Genomic DNA, 15,992 nt, shown 5'->3' on the forward strand with positions numbered 1-15,992 from the left:
ACATGACACCATGTAGTGCGGTAGAGATGGGGCCAACAACATGCCGAATGGATCACTCAGGATTGGCATCACATTCTCTTCACCGATGAGTGTCGTATATGCCTTCAAACAGACAGTCGTTGGAGACAGTTTGGAGGGAACGTGGTCCGACTGAACGCCTTGGATGCACTGTCCAGCGAGTGCAGCAAGGTGGAGGTCCCTGCAGTTTTGGGGTGGCATTATGTGGGGCCAACGTACACCGCTGGTGGTAATGGAAGGTGCCGTAATGGTTGTAAGATACATTAATGCCATCCTCCTACCGGTAGAGCAACCATATCGGCAGCATATTGGTGAGGCATATGTCTTCATGGATGACGATTCGTGCCCCCATGGTGCACATCTTGTGAATGACTTCCTGCAGGATAACATCTCTCGACTAGAGTGGCCAGCATGTTCTCCAGACATAAACCCTATCGAACTTGCCTGGGATAGATTGGAAAGGGCTGTTTATGGACGACGTGACCCATCAACCACTCTGAGGGATCTACGCCGAATCGCCGTTGAGGAGTGGGACAATCTGGAGCGACAGTGCCATGATAAACTTGTAGATAGTATGCCATGACAAATACAGGCATGCATCAGTGCAAGAGGACGTGCTACTGGGTATTAGAGGTACCAGTATTTACCGCAGTCTGGACCACTACCTCTGAAGGTCTCGCTGTGTGGTGGTAGAACATGCAATGTGTGGTTTTCATGAGCAGTACAAAGGGTGGAAATGACGTTTATGTTGATCTCTACTCCAGTTGTCTGTACAGGTTCCAGAACTTTCAGAACCAAGGTGATACAAAATTATTTTTGATGTGTGTGATTGCTGAACAGTTCAAAGAAAACTTGAGTCTCATTTCAAATAGACACTCCACTCATAAAATTATAGTCAGTGATGACTTCAGTATACCCTCAATATGCTGGAAAAATAATATGTTTAAAGCCAGTAGCAGGCATAAAACGTCATCCAAAATTGTACTGAATGCTTTCTCAGAAAATTATTTTGAACAATTAGTTCATGAGCCCAGTTGAAGCGTAAATGGTTGAGAAAGTATATTTGACCTCTTAGCAACAAATAATCCTGGAAAAACAGGGAGTATCATGACCACAAGGCAGTTTCTGCTAGGCTGAATACTATAACGCTCACAACCCTCAAAAAGAAATGCAAAGTACATCTATTTAAAAAAGCTGACAAAAATGCTCTTAATGCCTTTTTGCAGAGACAGTCTCCACTCCTTCCGATCTGATGATGTAAATGTAGAAAAGATGTGGAATGATTTCAAAGAGATAGTATCGATTGCCAGTGAGAGATATACACCACATAAATTAATAAGTGATGGTACTGATCCCCAATGGTACACAAAATGGGTCATATCGCTGTTGCAGAAGCAACAAAAAAGCGTGCCAAATTTAAAAGACCGCAAAATCCCCAAGATTGGCAAAGTTTTGCAGAAGTTCGAAATGTAGTGCGTACTTCAATGCAAGATGCTTTTAATAATTTCCACAACGAAACCCTGTCTCAGAATCTGGCAGGAAACCCAAACAGATTCTGGTCATACATAAAGTACACCAATGGCAATACTCAATCAATACCTTCACTGTGCAATAACAATGGTGAAGTCCCTGATGACAGTGAGACTATAGCAGAGTATTCAAACACAGTTCTCCGAAACTCTTTCTCCAAAGAAGACAAAGTAAATATTCTTGAATTCCAATCAAGAACAACTGCCAAGATGAGAAACATATAAGTAGATATCCTTCGGTGTAGTGAAGCAGCTTAAAACACTTAAGAAAGGCAAGGCCTTCAGTCAAGTTTGTATACAGTCAGGTTCCTTTCGGAGTATGCTGATACAGTATCTCCATATTTAGCAATTATATACAACCGCTTGTTCACAGAAAGATCTGCACCTAAAATTGCTCAAGTCACACCAATACCCTAAAAGGGAAATAGGCACAATCTGCTTAACTACGGGCCCATATCACTAACGTTGATTTGCAGTAGGGTTTTGGAACATATACTGTGTTCCAACATTATGAATTACCTGGATAAAAACAATTTATTGACACATAGTCAGCACGAATTCAGAAAATATCATTCTTGCAAAACACAGCTGGTCTTTATACTCATGAAGTAGTGACTGCTATTGACAGGGGATGTCAAATTGATTCCATATTTTTAGATTTCCAGAAGGCTTTTGACACTGTTCCTCACAAGTGTCTTCTAGCCAAACTGAGTGCCAATGGAATATCGCCTCAGTTGTGCGACTGGATTCATGATTTCCTGTCAGAAAGGTCGCAGTTCATAGTAATAAATGGAAAGTCATCGAGTAAAACAGAAGTAATATCCAGTGTTCCCCAAGGAAGTGTTATGGGTCTTCTATTGTTCCTGATCTACATTAATGACATAAGAGACAATCTGAGTGGTTCTCTTAGATTGTTTGCGAATGATGCTGTCATTTACCATATGGTAAAGTCATCTGATGACCAAAACAAATTGCAAAATGATTCAGATAAGATATCTGTAAGGCGTGAAAAGTGGCAGTTGACCCTGAATCCGCTAAATTTCGATTATGCGATATGTCACACAAATCTGAAGGCTGCAAATTCAACTAAATACTTAGGTATTACAATTACAAATAATCCAAATTGGAATGATCACATAGATAATGTTGTGAGTAGAGCAAACCAAAGATTGTGATTCATTGGGAGAACAGGTCTACTAATGAGACTGCTTACACCACACTTGTCTTCCCTATTCTGGAGCATTGCTGTGTGGTGTAGGATCCGCATCAAGTGGAACTGATGGATGACATCGAAAAAGTTCAAAGAAGGGCAGCTCATTTTGTATTATCACGAAATAGGGGAGATAGTGCCACAGACATGATACGTGAATTGGGGTGGCAATCATTAAAACAATGGCATTTTTTGTTGTGACGGGATCTTCTCATGAAATTTCAATCACCAATTTTCTCCTCCGATTGTGAAAACATTCTGTTGGCACCCAACTATATAGGGAGAAATGATCAGCATGATAAAATAAGAGAAATCAGGGCTCGAACAGAAAAATTTAAGTGCTCATTTTTCCCATGTGCCATTCGAGAGGGGAACGGTAGACAGACAGCTTGAACATGATTCACTGAACCCTCTCCCAGGCACTTTATTGTGAATAGCAGAGTAATAATGTAGATGTAGATGTAGATCCTTAGTGGAAGCCATAAGTAGACAAATATATTCTGACCATATTTTCAAATTTATTTAGAGTAATACGTGTCAGCAGGGGTTCAAAACACGAAATTAAGGTTTATCACATTGGAACAGCCCAGATACAACAGATATACTTGCAACAGGCTGTGAGCAGTGCAAAACTATATGAAAAGGCCAACTACCAATTGAGCTTGCAGTATGAAAAACAGGTCTGTATAATGGATTTGAAAATCTAGTTAGGAGTCATTATTATTTGCAAGATAACTCACTGAAGGGTACCACCATACTAAAAATTCCCAGTGGATGACCGATGGTGGCTTCTCATGCTTGTAAACTACAGTCAGTACTAGCAGAAGAGGTAAAAATAAAATAGGTACACTTATTGGAAGAACTTGTACCAGCCAGATAAACAGAAAAAATAAGAAATTCTGAAGTCAGAATGAAAGTTTCACTCTGCAGTGGAGTGTGTGCTGATATGAAATTCACTCGCTGATTACAACTGTGTGACAGACTGAGGCTCAAACTTGAGACCTTTGCCTTTTGTGGGCAAGCGTTCCACCAGGCAGTTTCATATCAGAGCACACACTGCTGCAGAGTGAAAATTTCATTCTGGAAACATCCTCCAGGCTGTGTCTAAGCCTTGGCTTCACAGTATCCTTTCTTGTTGGAATGCTAGCCTTGCAAGTTTCACAGAAGAGCTTCTGTGTAATTTGGAAGGTAGGAGATGAGGTAGTGGCGAACATAAGGCTGCAAGGATAGGTTGTGAGTCTTGTTTGGGTTGCTCAATTGGTAGAGTACTTGGCTGCAGAGTTGGAGTCTTGGTCTATCACTAGTTTTCATCAGCCTGGGAGCCAGGGAGTTTCAATTCTCTCTCTCTCTCTCTCTCTCTCTCTCTCTCTCTCTCTCTCTCTCCCTTACTTTGAGCTAAGTAGAACTCTATGTGAGTTTACATATATACCATATTTTATGGGCTATAAGACGCTACAGACTGTAGGATTCACCTTAATTTCCAAGCAATTTTTTATGTTTTTTACCATTTTTATTATTAGATTGCAAAGCCACACTAAAGAAATCTTTGTTTGTAAATCGGAACTGACCAAAATCCCTGAAAATCATCAGCTGAACTTTCTTCTTCTTCTTCTTCTCCTCCTCCTCCTTCCCCTTCATTATCATTGTTGTCTTCTTTACATATAATATGGTCTTCATTGCGATTGAGAGCATTACCTTTAAAAGTAATGTCATCTCTCACTCTAAACCATGTCTGTTTCATCCACTGATACACTTGTTTGATTGTAGGTTGTTTTAAAGATCCCTTTGGTGTGAATTAATGTTGCGTTTTGTACATCATCCATTTGTTCCATTCTCCTCTCATATACACTTCACGTGGTTTATTTATTGAGACGGCAAGAGGTTGCAATTGTGAAGTAAGTCCTCCCAGAATAACAACAAGCTCTGTATTTCCATGTCTCAATTTCACTTTCACTGAATTTTTCAAATGACTACTAAACTGAACTAGCACGAGAAGACAACTCTTCTTCAATAAAGCACCTTTCTTTCTCTCCCACACCCTGTTAATTCATAATTTCATAACAGCCTCATCCATCCAACCATTGTCACGAACATGAAAAGCACATGGCGGTATTTGAGAAGGTTTTGGCATTGTTTTGGGCTTGAAAACGATCATTGCATTAGGTTTAGTGCTGTCAGCACAATGCGAAAGGACAACAGTGCAGTGCATTTTTTCACGTTTACTTGTCTTTATAGCTGCAGTTTTAGCATCTATCATGGCAACAGTTCTGTTACTCATCATATCATATGTCAGAGGAGTTTCAATCATATTCACTATTTTACTTAGTTCTGTTGAATCTTGCCCACTCGTCACTTATAGGTTGCCTAAGGGATGCAGCGTTCTTGGAATGCTATACAACAATTCAAACAAATAACATTAGTGGTTTTATTTCAATGAAGCACAATTGACAATACTTAACTTTCATTACAGCAAATATCACTGTGAGAGGTGACATGCAAAGAGTAAGTGATCTTCGCTATAGACAAAGTCCGTGTAAGATTGACACACAGCTGTGGATAACTGATCTGCGAGTGCTGTCCACAAAGGTCTGTATACAGAGCTAATCTGAGCGGCCGAGGCTGGCAGGAGCGACACATTTATTCACTTCTTGCAGGAGGTGCTCGTGGTGTGGCATGGTCCAATTCCGCGCATCATTGGCCGACGTTTCCTCACCACCTTCTCTCGTCTCGAGTTCGTCGTCTTCATTCCGGCCTCGTGGTTATGCCAGAACAAGTTACACGCTGGTTTTCTTTCAATGTTAAATAATAAAGCGATGGAAAGATAATATTTTCTCTTCATACTCTTGTGGTATTTTCTGAGATATTTTGATTTTGGTTTGCATGCTAAGTCCGTGCCACTTCATAAACCTGTAGCGTCATCCAATTCCACTCTTGAAGTCTGTTAAGTTCCACTGTAGTGCTAGCTTACAAGCATGTTTTTGAATCATTTTTGTATTAATTCCAGTGCCATTTTGATGGAGTCCTCGTATCCATTTCAGTAAGTCATCTTCTAGTTTTGGACATTTTGCACTTAGTCCTCTATTTGTACATTTAGTTTTCCTTTTTTATTCAGTTCTTCTTTACTAGTCTGCCAATCACGAATGGTTTTTATCTCTTGGTGGAGGGCCAAAACATCACTCAGCTGCTCTGTTTCCATGTCCTGCATGTACTATTACTTTCACTTTATAGCCTGCATCATAGGAATCTTTCTTTTTTTTTCAATTACAAAACTAGCTACTAACAAAAATAGTGTGCTGTTACCGATAACACAAATCACTTTCAGTTCAAATTCACTTGCACCATTGGCTGCAATGATGCATCACAGGCTAAGAGTGTTCCGAGTTTGCAGTGGCGGGGTGGGAGATAGACATTGAATACGTGCCCATTTTTAAGACTGGTGGGAATTTTAAATCAAACGCTGGACATGGTTTTATTAATACCGAGTATAAGATAAACCTGAATTTTGGAGGCAATTTTTCAAAAAAAAAAAAAAAAAAAAAATTGAAGAAGAAGAAGGTATGTGTATGCAGTCTGCTAGGGGCTGCAAGCAGAAACCACACAAGTAAAACAATTGAAATGTCATTTAGAGGTGCCATCATGTAATGTTCAGCTTTAGTCACGTGATTACACAACCATTTTGTCAAATATGTCTCATATTGGTACTGTGTATGCCTGTAAAATTATGGCAATTCTGAAAAAAACCTCACAAGTCTACACTGTTTGTAGCCAGAAAACCACTAGTCAGTGGTGCTTCAGGCGGCTGCTGCGAGAATGCTTTGCTCAACTTCCGATAAACCACTGATATGCTACACTTTGTTTACAACCACCCTCATTCTTATGCTCCTGTTCTCCAAATTTTTACATTAATATGGACACAAATGGTTCAGAGTGGCCATCTGGAAATTGCATTACTCACTCAAAGATGATCCCAGTAGGCTCTGTTTGCCAGTAGACCTCTCTGTCAATGATGTGCATGATGATTAATGCAACACTTACGAAATAAATGTGGCATACAAACTTTACTGGCAGATTTCCAAAACTTTCAACAGCCATTTTGGATGTCCCAGGTCTGACACCTGCAAAGAATATGATTTGCTTCAGTGAAAAATAAATGCAGGTAAAGAAGATACAGCGAGGAAAGCTTTTGAAGTATTGAAAGCTGTTCACCCCAGGAAAGTGAAAGCTTTCTCAGATGAAACAGGAACATTTATTATGAAAGCCAGACAAGGAAAAGTTAAATTGCATCTCGACTGATTTTATGCAGAATTTACCTTTCCTCACTTACCAACAATTGTTGTATACTACATGCGTCTGTTGTGGTATTATGACTTTGAGATACACAATTTGGGAACAGGAAATGTTAAAATGTACATGAATTTGGAAAATGAGGGAAAGAATGGGTCCCAATGAGGTTATCTTGATACTGCTACATTTCCAAGCATCTGAGAATCAATGGAGGAGCTGGTTTTAATAAGTGACAGGTGTCCTGGAGAAAACAAAAATAAAACAATGGTTGACTTCCTATTCTGTGTAGTGCACATTATCAAAAATTTTTGAAGAGTTACATACCTTTTCCCTATTCATGGTGACAGCTACCTACCAGACAACCAAGATTTTTTACTTATTTCTGCTCAATGCATGAAGACTACCACCGCCAAACTTCTCAAAACTTGGCATGAATTGATTCTGAAGACTTGAATGGGTTCACCTTAATTTTCTGGAGATATCCACCCACGATGTCAATAATTTTAAAAAAGCAACTACAAGGTAGTTTTTAAACATCCCAAAGCCAGCATTCAGACCTTAACATGTTCAGTCTATGCAGTTCAGTTTTAAAAACAAAGCTGTATATTTGCAAGATGCATATCATGGTACTTTGAGCTGGCATATCATCAAAGCTCCAAAGTTCAAAGCTCCCGACACATTGAACTTACAATGAGCTTTCACATCCCCTTCTGGAGAGAAACCTGCGAAGGCTCAAAATGTATTAAAACTTGTGGAATACCTTAAAAATTTTGCAAGCAAAGAGAACTACTCAAGACTGTTTGGCACAGCTGGATCAGCAGATTTCCCTACAACCAGTTGTGGCTATGAAAAAGGCAATAATGACAATAGTGATGGAGGTTAAGATTAATGTTTGAGATGTCATTGTATGCTGTATGTCACATTTTTCATCCTGCAATAAATAATTGTTTTAACTATTACAAATCATAATCAATATGACAATACCGTTTACAGAGTATGTAACTATAGTATTTTTATGCATTACATTAGTTTTTATTTAATTCTGCTAAAACGCCACTAGTCTAATCCATTGTCCCCCTCCACACCTAGGGAATATAATTTGGTATAACAAAATTAGTTCTGATGCCTACAGAATATTTAGACAAAAGAAAAACAAAAGAAATTAGCTACTTACAGGACAAAGGTTAGCCTTGTACAGAGGCAATGCATTATAATGTTTCATTGGTGAAAAAATACTGGATAAAACATAGTTTGGTGGCCTCAGAACCCTTTCGATGACCCTAGAACCTTTGTTGTCTGTTCACTATGTCAGTTAAATCTGCATTTACACCTCAGATCTTATATTCCAAGCATATTTTAAGTGCATATCTATAGTAAATTTTAACCTCCATATCTCTGTAATGGATAATGTTATTGAAAAAGTTTTCCTTGAGGACATCATCTTAAAAACATCTTGTAAAATCTGCAATGATTTCCTATGAAGAGGAGCCATAGGAGTGGTCATTTCCACAACTTGTACTTTTGGGGGTTTTCTCAGGAACCATCCATGAACAAATGGTGCTTTTATAAACTGCATAAGGGCAACCATAGACCACAGCTAATGCAAGAGAATCAACAGATTTGCTCAATTCACCTGGGCTGGAGGAAGTGTGTGATGTTTGAATTTTGACTCTGTACTGTAGGATAGCAACAGTAGGCCCAGAATGAAATTTTCAGTCTTCAGCAAAGTATGTGCTGAAATGAAACTTCCTGGCAGATTAAAACTGTGTGCCAGACTGAGACTCAAAACTGAGACCTTTGCTTTTCACGGGAAAGTGCTCTGCTGACTGAGTTGCCCAAGCACAACTCACAACCTGCCCTCACAGCTTTAGTTCCATCAGTAATTCATCTCCTACCTTGGATACCTCAGTCGGTAGAGCACTTGCCTGCAAAAGGCCAAGGTCCCAAGTTTGAGTCTCAGTCCGGCACACAGTTTTAATCTGCCAGGAAGTTACAGTATGCCCGTTCTTCCGATAGATATACAAATGGTCTCAAGGCTAAAGGCGACCCAAAACACTTGACTCCTAATCACTACAATCAATAGAACCTGAGATATAACATCTTAAAAATTGCATTTTCATGCACGTCTTTTTGGAACATATTGGCACTGTGCACTTTCGTGTATGGACCGATTTGAATGTTATTTGTTTGTAATAAGATCATGTTATGTCTTGTGTAAGAAGGAGAAATACAGCTCCCATCTGTTAATACTACCATAGGTTGATCTGAAATCTATGAAGAGGTGATGTGTATCAGTCCTAAATTCTTTGCATTGTTCCACTATTTGGTGTATTGTGAAGGTCTGATCAATAGTAGATGTTCCCTAATGAAACCCACATTGATAGTAACCAACAGTGTTTTCAACATAAGGTGTAAGCTTTTTAAAAAGAATGTTGAAGAATATTTTATACGTTGTAGGAGATAGGCAAATTCCCCTGTAGTTAGAACACACCGCAGTATTGCCTTTCTTGTGCATCAGGCATGTGATACTAATGTTTCAATGATCGGGAGTACTTTCATCTATTCAGAAGCTTGTGGAAGTGTTGGCAAATTCCTTTCTAGCCGGCCGCTGTGGCCGAGCGGTTCTAGGAGCTTGGGTCTGGAACCACACTGCTGCTACGGTCGCAGGTTCGAATCCTGCCTCGTGCATGGATGTGTGTGATGTCCTTAGGTTAGTTAGGTTCAAGTAGTTCTGAGTCCAGGGGACCGATGACCTCAGATGTTAAGTCCCATAGTGCTTAGAGCCAACCAAATTCCTTTCCTTATCAGAAGTTAAATAAGAACTGAAAGGATTTCTAGCCAAGGACAAATTTATGTGGAAATACATGAGGTTCAGTTTTGAGTAGAGATGAAGCGATATGTAGATGTGTGCAACAGTTTGATGAACCGTTGAACGATGGTACAACTGAGAAGCAAGGAATCTTACCCCCTGTAAATATAAGGAACCAGTACCAACTGCTGAGGAAGTGGAGGCAGCCATCAAGAAGTTGAAGAATAATAACCCCCCAGGAATGAATCTAATACAGTCAGAACTCATTGAAAGTGCAGAAAAGGAATTTGTCAAATATTTCCGCTAGCTTGCAATGTCGCCTACTAGTATATGGGAATTTAGCAGCGCCAGAATTGTGACCTACTGTGATGAGGGATTTTTGTTCCTCAATACTGCTGCTTGCATTGTTCTAAATCCACAAAACTCTTACTTGAATATGGAATCAAGGGTTCAGGATGGAAGTGCTCGACGTTGTGCAGGACCTTAATGGCCCCATGCCACAGACACAATATATGCCGAGCTCCAGAGGATTGTGCACCAAGTCAGGTACCTCTAGTCAAGAAACTGGGTATTTGTAGATAGGTGAGTGCACAGATGGACAGTGCGATGACATCCAGAGGAACACCGACTCTCAGCATGCTGACCACTGCCTCGGCTTTCTTTGGTGTGGTGGCAGAGGAAGGTGCAAACAGCGAAGACAGTGGACACAGGAGAGCAACCCGTCATCTTTTCTGTAGAGTTCTAGTTCTGGGTCTAGCTTTCAGCAGGCACGGGCTCCGGGGAAACCCACAATAAGTAACATTTAGTTGCTTGCTGTGCTACATGGTGTTGCAGTGCTAGTGGTCAGCATTGTAGGCGAAGCTAGTCTGGAGTCATCCTTACACTGTTCATCTATTATGTAGTTTGCAGTGTTCGTGGAATCACCACCAGATGCCAGCACTAGTGCAACAAGGTTACCACGTAACAGTAGGCCATCATTTACGAGTAAACACGTGACACAGAGATCTGTCGTATTTTCCTTGACCTTGAGTATTTATAAAAGCGTCATATTGGCTTTTCAGTTTTGTAGACATACCCACTCTGTAATACTTAACAACTGGTACGGTTGCATACGTCATATAGCAAAATCCTCCTTCATCATTGTTACGGTTTTGTCAGTAGAAGCATGTGCCGAATAACGAACTCATGTGTATAGGATTACCGTTCGTCCCGATACATTGGTACTGTCACTGTTATGGACCTTCTTATTTGAACATCCCGACGGGACCCATTTTTGTCCTGATTTTGCAAAATACTGTTACGAGCTTGGCTCAAAAAGTGAAGTAACGCCGTCTGATAGCGCAACATGTAAATGCAACCTCAGTTGGTTTTATTTATGTCAACAGGTTTATGTTGACAACGTCGTCTCACAGATGGTGTTGCATGCTGCGTATCCTGTATCGAATATGCAAGCATCTTCTAGATCTAGCGCCATTATTCTGGAAAGTACCAGACTTCTCCAGCTGGAATTATCGCGCAGCTTCCATTTGAATAGCAATCTGATAAGAACAGTTCTTTCGAAACGTAATACGAGCCGCGAAATCTAGGAAGGGACGATGGCTTTCTATACTACAGCATTTGATTACTTAGAGAAATGGGCTATTTCTTTTCATAAAAATCAAGTATTTCATTGGATGGCGCCATCTGAAACCCTAGATGAGGTGATGATTGAAGACGACACTTTTACATACCTGACCAAATATGGTGTGAAGATGTCAGGGGACAATTGTTTTCGGGAATATACACTCCTGGCCAATAAAATTGCTACACAATGAAGATGACGTGCTGCAGAAGCGAAATTTAACCGACAGGAAGAAGATGCTGCGAAATGCAAATGATTAGCTTCTCAGAGCATTCACACAAGGTTGGCGCCGGTGGCGACACCTACAACGCGCTGACGTGAGGAAAGTTTCAACCGATTTCTCATACACAAACAGCAGTTGACCGGCGTTGCCTGGTGAAACGTTGTTGTGATGCCTCGTGTAAGGAGGAGAAATGCTCACCATCACGTTTCCGACTTTGATAAAGGTCGGATTGTAGCCTATCGTGATTGCGGTTTATCGTATCGCGACATTGCCGCTCGCAATGGTCGAGATCCAATGACTGTTAGCAGAATATGGAATCGGTGGGTTCAGGAGGATAATACGGAACGCCGTGCTGGATCCCAACGGCCTCGTATCACTAGCAGTCCAGATTACAGGCATCTTATCCGCATGGCTGTAACGGATCGTGCAGCCACGTCTCGATCTCTCAGTCTACAGATGGGGACGTTTGCAAGACAACAACCATCTGCACGAACAGTTCCACGACGTTTGCAGCAGCGTGGATTATCAGCTCGGAGACCACGGCTGCGGTTACCCTTGACGCTGCATCACAGACAGGAGCGCGTGCGATGATGTACTCGACGACGAACCTGGGTGCACGAATGGCAAAAAGTCATTTTTTTTTCGGATGAATCCAGGTTCTATTTACAGCATCATGACGGTCGCATCCGTGTTTGGCGACATCGCGGTGAACGCACATTGGAAGCGTGTATTCGTTATCGCCATACTGGCGTATCACCAGGCGTGATGGTATGGGGTGCCATTGGTCACACGTCTCCGTCACCTCATGTTCGTATTGACGGCACTTTGAACAGTGGACGTTACATTTCAGATATGTTACGACCTGTGACTCTACCCTTTATCCGATCCCTGCGAAACCCTACGTTTCAGCAGGATAATGCACGACCGCATGTTGCAGGTCCTGTACGGGCCTTTCTGGATACAGAAAATGTTCGACTGCAGCCCAGGCCAGCACTTTCTCCAGATCTTTCAGCAACTGAAAACGTGTGGTCAATGGTGGCCGAGCAACTGGCTCGTCACAATACGCCAGTCACTACTCTTGATGATTTGATTGATTGAATGATTTATTATTTTTCCCGTAGATTATACAATTTGTACAGCAAAGCAAATCATGATATAGGACAAGTCAATTTGAAAAATTATGTTAAGATGGTATATGACGAGAGATGACAGTAGTGGCACATAACTCACATAGAATACATATAGGATATACAGGGTGTTACAAAAAGGTACGGCCAAACTTTCAGGAAACATTCCTCACACACAAATAAAGAAAAGATGTTATGTGGACATGTGTCCGGAAACGCTTAATTTCCATGTTAGAGCTCATTTTAGTTTCGTCAGTATGTACTGTACTTCCTCGATTCACCGCTAGTTGGCCCAATTGAAGGAAGGTAATGTTGACTTCGGTGCTTGCGTTGACATGCGACTCATTGCTCTACAGTACTAGCATCAAGCGCATCAGTACGTAGCATCAACAGGTTAGTGTTCATCACGAACGTGGTTTTGCAGTCAGTGCAATGTTTACAAATGCGGAGTTGGCAGATGTCCATTTGATGTATGGCTTAGCACGGGGCAATAGCCGTCGCGCGGTACGTTTGTATCGAGACAGATTTCCAGAACGAAGGTGTCCCGACAGGAAGACGTTCGAAGCAATTGATCGGCGTCTTAGAGAGCACGGAACATTCCAGCCTATGACTCGCGACTGGAGAAGACCTAGAACGACGAGGACACCTGCAATGGACGAGGCAATTCTTCGTGCAGTTGACGATAACCCTAATGTCAGCGTCAGAGAAGTTGCTGCTGTACAAGGTAATGTTGACCACGTCACTGTGTGGAGAGTGCTACAGGAGAACCAGTTGTTTCCGTACCATGTACAGCGTGTGCAGGCGCTATCAGCAGCTGGTTGGCCTCCACAGGTACACTTCTGCGAATGGTTCATCCAACAATGTGTCAATCCTCATTTCAGTGCAAATGTTCTCTTTACGGATGCGGCTTCATTCCAACGTGATCAAATTGTAAATTTTCACAATCAACATGTGTGGGCTGACGAGAATCCGCACGCAATTGTGCAACCACGTCATCAACACAGATTTTCTGTGAACGTTTGGGCAGGCATTGTTGGTGATGTCTTGATCGGACCCCATGTTCTTCCACCTACGCTCAATGGAGCACGTTATCATGATTTCATACGGACTCTACCTGTGCTGCTAGAACATATGCCTTTACAAGTAGGACACAACATGTGGTTCATGCACGATGGAGCTCCTGCACATTTCAGTCAAAGTGTTCGTACGCTTCTCAACAACAGATTCGGTTACCGATGGATTGGTAGAGGTGGACCAATTCCATGGCCTCCACGCTCTCCTGACCTCAACCCTCTTGACTTTCAATTATGGGGGCATTTGAAAGCTCTTGTCTACGCAACCCCAGTACCAAATGTAGAGACTCTTCGTGCTCGTATTGTGGACGGCTGTGATACAATACGCCATTCTCCAGGGCTGCATCAGCGCATCAGGGATTCCATGCGACGGAGTGTGGATGCATGTATCCTCGCTAACGGAGGACATTTTGAACATTTCCTGTAACAAGTGTTTGGAGTCACGCTGGTACGTTCTGTTGCTGTGTGTTTCCATTCCATGATTAATGTGATTTGAAGAGAAGTAATAAAATGAGCTCTGACATGGAAAGTAAGCGTTTCCGGACACATGTCCACATAACATATTTTCTTTCTTTCTGTGTGAGGAATGTTTCCTGAAAGTTTGGCCGTACCTTTTTGTAACACCCTGTATAGACAAAATATAAAAAAGGTGGTCTGTGATGTGAGATGACGGTGGTGCATACTGCACATAGCAGAATACATATAAGAGATAGAGACAGAATATGAGTAACAAAAAATAATTAAATTATCTTACTAAGTAGAAATATCTACAAGTGAATATACAGCTTACTACAAGTAATTAAAGTATTGTGGTACATAGTTCACATAGCAGAATACATAATGACATACAGACAGAATATAGATAGGATATAATAATTAAATTATCTTACTAAGTAGAAACATCTACAACTGAATAAACAGCTTATTGCAAGTAATTAAAGTTTTGTTTCAATAAATTCGTGTACGGAATAGAAACAGTGTTTTAGCAGCAATTCCTTTAATTTAATTCTCATTATTTTTGGGTGTTTGCTTGTTTTTATGTCTGTTGGGAGGTGGTTGTATATTTTAATGAACTGTGGTATCGTGTCGAAGCTGCACGGGCAGCTGTACCTGTAAACGCCTTCCAAGCTCTGTTTGACTCAATGCCCAGGTGTATTAAGGCCGTTACATCTACATCTACATCTACATCTATACTCCGCGAGCCACCTTACGGTGTGTGGCGGAGGGTACTTATTGTACCACTATCTGATCCCCCCTTCCCTGTTCCATTCACGAATTGTGCGTGGGAAGAACGACTGCTTGTAAGTCTCCGTATTTGCTCTAATTTCTCGGATCTTTTCGTTGTGATCATTACGCGAGATATATGTGGGCGGTAGTAATATGTTGCCCATCTCTTCCCGGAATGTGCTCTCTCGTAATTTCGATAATAAACCTCTCCGTATTGCGTAACGCCTTTCTTGAAGTGTCCGCCACTGGAGCTTGTTCAGCATCTCCGTAACGCTCTCGCGCTGACTAAATGTCCCCATGACGAATCGCGCTGCTTTTCGCTGGATCATGTCTATCTCTTCTATTAATCCAACCTGGTAAGGGTCCCATACTGATGAGCAATACTCAAGAATCGGACGAACAAGCGTTTTGTAAGCTACTTCTTTCGTCGATGAGTCACATTTTCTTAGAATTCTTCCTATGAATCTCAACCTGGCGCCTGCTTTTCCCACTATTTGTTTTATGTGATCATTCCACTTCAGATCGCTCCGGATAGTAACTCCTAAGTATTTTACGGTCGTTACCGCTTCCAATGATTTACCACCTATGGCATAATCGTACTGGAATGGATTTCTGCCCCTATGTATGCGCATTATATTACATTTATCTACGTTTAGGGAAAGCTGCCAGCTGTCGCACCATGCATTAATCCTCTGCAGGTTATTACGGGCAGAGGTGGTTGTTCTGGGTACTGATTTCTCAGGATCTGTGCACCCTGGTTGCGTGAAAATGTAATCACATGTCTGTTCTAGTATAATATATTTGTCCAATGAATACCTGTTTATCATCTGCGTTTCTTCTTGGTGTAGCAATTTTAATGGCCAGTAGTGTA

Source organism: Schistocerca serialis, chromosome 10, assembly GCF_023864345.2.
Source record: "Schistocerca serialis cubense isolate TAMUIC-IGC-003099 chromosome 10, iqSchSeri2.2, whole genome shotgun sequence".
NCBI classification, from domain to species: Eukaryota; Metazoa; Arthropoda; class Insecta; order Orthoptera; family Acrididae; genus Schistocerca; species Schistocerca serialis.